The following is a 5526-nucleotide window of genomic DNA, read 5'->3' as shown; positions in this document are numbered from 1 at the left end:
GACAAATATCAATTGAAAATCCAATGAATCGAAATTGGAAATCCTCAAGAAACAAAAGCTTCATCATTAAAATTGTGTCCCACTCTACAGTGCACTCTACCATCGGGTATATTCATTGTCAGTAAAGGCTTATAACTTATTAAAATTCTTTATCAGACGAATAACTTCAAGTATTCTTATATTTCTATTTTACTGCTTTTTATAACTCACTCATGATTTGTATAAAATAATAATGATGAATTGCCTTAATCTATAAATTTTGAACAGGTTAAGTCTAGATTTATAGTCATATATAGACACTAAGCAACCACACATACAACCCATTCAAATTAAACAAATTAAAAAGGTCGCTAAACCAACGAAAAAATTAGCATTAGCATTACTAATTAATAATTTCGTTATCTTGTTCTTTTAATTTATACCTTTATTATAAAATCTTTAGTTAACAAGTATTTATAATTTTTTAAGTTTCCTACATTTTTAGTATTTCTTAAAGTGTCTTAATGTCCTACGGATCTATTTATTTATTTAATTGAAATTTATTTCAATTTTGTAGAGTATCTTATCTTCTGTTCTATTTCCAGCATTATTAACACGCTTGAAATATGCCGAAATACTTTAATGTTATTAATTTATTATGATTTAACGGTAGTTACTCGTAATTGGCATTCTCTGCATTACGTTATCTTCAATTTTTGACGGGAAAAGAATTTGTTAATGGTAAAGCTTTGACAATGCAGTCTCAGATGATTTTCTTATTAAGGAAGGAGCTGGAAAGGGACCAGAATTCAACTGGGACAAGCATGTAACAACTTCAAGACAATTGATAATAGCGAGACCTTCTATAAAGATAAGAACTGCAGCTTAAAGAGCTCGTATTTCTTTTATATTCCCTGCCGAATCCAGATTAAGAGACTGGCAACTTTTACAAAGCAGCTGACAGCACAGATGATAACTCAATTCGCTGGCACTAAAAAGAGATAAATAGATATCGGGGATTGTTGGTTGCACATGCGCAGCATGCCACACTCATTTGATACAACGAACATTTGTAGACAAGCGCCATCTAATGTCAGTGTTGCAGGCGAAATTAAAGTCGGAGTCGAAGTCGGAGTTGCAATCAGAGTTAGAGTTGCTGTTCAAGTTGGAGACGTCTCCAGCCAGGAGGCGCTGCGTGCAACTTGGTGGACATGCTGGGTGCGACAAGCTGGCAAAGATCAAACGTTGTTGTCGCCAGCAGACAGGAGTGATGATGATAATGATATGATCATGATGATGCGGGCGCACTCAGTTGATGCTCAAATGAAAATTGCTTAAAAAAGTGACCAAGTCTCTGTCTCAGTCTCAGTCTCAGTCTGAGTCTGGCAATCATAATTATCATTATGATGTTGGCCAGCTGGAGATGTGTTTGAGCCAGGTTGCAACATGTGGCACGCACACACTGCGTCAGTCTGTCACTGACTGTGGCTAGATATATGACCATATAGCTCTGATCTAATTAATCGACTGCATAGTTTTTTGCACCTGCGTTTGCTGCGTGAAAATTTGTTAAGTTTACTTTCAGTTTTCCAATCGCCATCGCTCACATCTCAAATCTGGATGCACAATTTATATGGCAAAACACGATCGGTACGTGCGTTCATGTCCAGTTCAAGTTTCAGTTTCAGTTCCAGTTCCAGTTCCCAATCCAACACTGTGCTCGCGGCTCCATTATTAATTTGTATGATATAATCGTTTAGGGGAGGCGTGTTTTTCCCTCAGTTTGCGCCATGTACAAAAAATTAGTTGCCATTTGCTCTGATTGATGGAAATCCATATTAAATGTTAAAACGTTATTAAAGTCATGTTGTGCGCGTTTTGATTGCCACTAATAAGCGTAATGAAACATAAGTTGACTCCAATTGTCGCTTGCTTATGGATATCAATAATTTATGTCTTGAAGTTTTCTTTGCGATTTTCCATGTGGGGTGTTAAGAATTTTATTTATGTTTAAACTGTCAAACTTTTTTCAATCAAGAACTTCTTGTGAGTTTCTTAGAGACAACACAACTGAGTTTTCTTATTTCTAGGTCTTATTTCTTGTATTTAAATAATCGCATATAATATGAGAATATTTATCAGGTAGCATACGTTTGTACAGTTTCTCTGTTTCATTTTTATTTTAACATGTCTAAATTATCTACGTTTTAAATACTCTTCAAATTGATTAAAATTAAATAACATTTATTTCAACTATTTATGCAAGTTCTCAGTTTTGTTTTCCTTATACAACAAGTCAGGTTGGCCGAGTGGTCTAAGGCGCCAGATTTAAGCTCTGGTTCTCATACGAGAGCGTGGGTTCGAACCCCACACCTGACATTTTTGGAATTTCATCAAATTATAGTTTTTGAGACCTAGAAAGTTTTCTGGATAAATGGAGACTGAAGTATTGTTAACTGTATCAGTGATGTTCAAAAGTTGGATAAAGTAGGGGCTATTAAATACATTTTCTCGTACCCAGATGTGTTGGGAAAAGAATTTTAAAGTCTACTTTGGACGACACCACAGAACTTTACTAATAAATTTTATAGGTTGTAACAATGTTTTCAGGATAACCCCATCTAAAAATGATACGTCTGAAATTTTAACATAGTTTTTTTTTCCCATAATATCTGAACAAAATTTATAAAAAGTATACAATATAAATTATTTTGGATTTCAGCTTTAATATTTAAGCGTTATAGTTTTTTTTTATTTTATAGGTTACAATGTTTACAGGATATGCCATTTAAAAATAGTATGTCTGAAATTACCCCCTAAACGTAGACATTATTCTTTTAGGTTCGTTTTGCTTATTATTTTAAATCTTTGGAAAAATTAAAAAGAAAAGAATACAATAAAACTTATTTCAGATTTCAGCTTTAATATTTGGATGTTCCTGATATTTAAACTGTACGAACTAAATAATTTGATTTTTTTTAATTCGTAAAATGTTTTTATCCTAAATAACAAAAGCACCTTTAAGCTGGAATCATAAATGTTACTGTAAATTGTAATATGGCAAGTTGATTAAGATTTATAGACAACATAAATCTAAAACGAAACGAACAAGTTGGGCCTTTGGTTGAAAGCGCCATTGGCCATTTTGGCCATTTCGGCGTGGCAACGCTAATTGGCTATTCACACTTTTACACATTTGGGGCGGTGTAAATGGGGTAAAAGGAAAGAGCGCCACTCCCAAAATAGGCAACTGGTAAGCGCCAAGCGGTAACAAGAGAGATACGCATATACGCAAAAGCACAGTCCGCTCGTCTCAGTTACAGCCATGGCCAAGACTGTCAGCGAGTGGCAAGTGGAGTGCAGTGCAGTGCAGTGCAGTTTATGGCCAAGATGGAAAAATGGTAACAAAAGCGCTCGTCATGAAACTGACATGAGGTTGAGCTTGGTAACCAGAGTGAAATTGTGACGAGTGAGTGTGTCGAGTATGTGTGTGTGTGTGTGTGCGAGTGTAGATCCCAAAAATAGGCATACCAATGTGTGCGCATGCGCGGAATTTATGGTGACATTTGAGTGATTCGCGCAACGTGTCATGAGCTGCTCTCGAGGATCAGCAAACAGCATCTGGAGAGGAAACAACGTTACGTTTGGTGTAAAAGCCAATTAAATTGGCAGGGAATTGGAACATTGTCTGCATTGCCATCGCCATCGCCATTGCCGACTGTCTCTGACTTATGGGCCCAGCAGCATGTAATTGCATTGAAGTCCATCCAACATTGCCGTTTCAACTCTGCCGATTATCCCAGCTGCTGCTGTGCCATTCCAGGGTATACAATGCACATAAGTGGATCACAAAATTAGCGTAATTTTCATTCACCACCGACGCAGCAAAGCGAACAAGTGGACCAATGAACCAATGGACCAATGGACTCGCGGATCTCTCTCTTGGTCCGCTTTTGGACCTCTTTTGGACTCTTGGACAAGTGTCAAAGTGAAAGAGGCGAATGCGAAATTCTCGCACAGGTTGAAATTCTTGAGAAATGCAAAAGTCAGCTTCGGTCACACACTTTCTGATCTTTTTATTGCGATAAGAAGGCTCGACCCCTTTTGCGCATATGGCACACATAACGATTATTCCATATTTACTTATTGTACTTATTGCCCAGGTCCCAGGACTTAAATCCATGCCCAGACAGAGACAGAGACAGAGACTGCGACCGCGACTCAGGCATATTATTTGCGCGATTAAATTGATCGCGGCTGCCTTTCTGCTCTGCTCCCGAGATCTTCTCTGTTCTGGTTGGGGTCTCTCCTTGAGGCTTTAAGAGTCAGGGGCACCAACCACTGTGATTTCTACTGTGCCTCCGTCTGTGTCTGCGTCTGCGTCTGCGTTTCAGTTTGGAGTTCGAGGCTTCTGCAGCAGTCAACTTCACGCTTCGCTCAAGCATCACCAAATAAATTTCATTGAGCGTCCCTGCACAGTGGTGAGCACAGTCAGTGAAGGAAATTTTTAGGCTGAAAAACATCAAAAACATTGGACAATTTTCGGTTCGGTTTAACGAGTCAAAGAGCGGGACTTATGTTCGATTCGCAAACCGGTTCATATACCCACTGAACTCAAAGTTTTGATTTGAATTATTTTGTTTTAATAATTACAACAAAATTTTTTTATGGCTCTCGTTTGTCAGTAATTTTGTAAATCAATTGATTTTATTTCTTAAATCAAAATTTAAAAAAAATTAAAATTTGTTGTTGATTTAAATGCTTATTATTATTACAAAAGTATGATAATTGTGTAATTACCTTTATTCTAACCGCAGCTATAATTCAGAATAGTGGTGCGGTTCGGATTCGTGGTCAATTATCTAGTTCGGACACCAAAGAAACCCGAACCGGTTCTGTGAGGTTCGGTTTAGGCTTGATTAAAATTAGTCCTATTATAATTAATGGTATACTTTTTTATTTATTGATTGTTTTAAGGGCAACGCAACAAATTAAAAGTATACAAACATATTAAGTTTTGGGGAAACCACAACTGATATTCACACAGCTTCTGAAAATTATTATTTCTATGTGTCACAGCTTAAATATTTCTCAGCCTTATCGAATTTCATAAGTAAATTAATCTTTTGCTTACACAATTTCTATGTTTTATATACATTGCCTAAAGTCTAAAAATACTCAAAACTGATAAGGAGTAATCGTTTTAATTTACATGATTACAAAAGTTCTCAGTTTTGTTTTTGGCGTTCAGCAAGTCAGGTTGGCCGAGTGGTCTAAGGCGCCAGACTTAAGTTCTGGTTCTCATACGAGAGCGTGGGTTCGAACCCCACACCTGACAGCTGTGAATGTTATCCAAACTATCTTTTTAAACTATTTTCCGATTATATATTTATTATTTTTACTAATACCTAATTAAATTTATTTAGCGAAACAAATGAATATAATTATTATTTTTACTAATACTTACTTAAATTTATTTAGCGAAACAAATGAATTTGTTTACTTGAGTTCAGTTGAGTTATGCTTGAGGACACTGTGCGTAGTGCA

The 5526-nt window shown here is 36.4% G+C and overlaps 2 non-coding genes across 2 annotated transcripts; both read left to right on the top strand.

The window, feature by feature from the left end:
* The first annotated feature begins 2274 nt into the window (after positions 1–2274).
* Trnal-uaa lies at positions 2275–2358 on the top strand. Its single transcript has one exon. It is a non-coding gene; the product is annotated as a tRNA-Leu (tRNA).
* A 2875-nt stretch (positions 2359–5233) lies between these two features.
* On the top strand, positions 5234–5317 carry Trnal-uaa. The gene has a single exon. It is a non-coding gene; the product is annotated as a tRNA-Leu (tRNA).
* Positions 5318–5526: the final 209 nt, after the last annotated feature.

Source organism: Drosophila innubila (assembly GCF_004354385.1).
Source record: "Drosophila innubila isolate TH190305 chromosome 3R unlocalized genomic scaffold, UK_Dinn_1.0 2_E_3R, whole genome shotgun sequence".
NCBI classification, from domain to species: domain Eukaryota; kingdom Metazoa; phylum Arthropoda; class Insecta; order Diptera; family Drosophilidae; genus Drosophila; species Drosophila innubila.
This window is presented reverse-complemented; position numbering and strand designations above follow the sequence as displayed.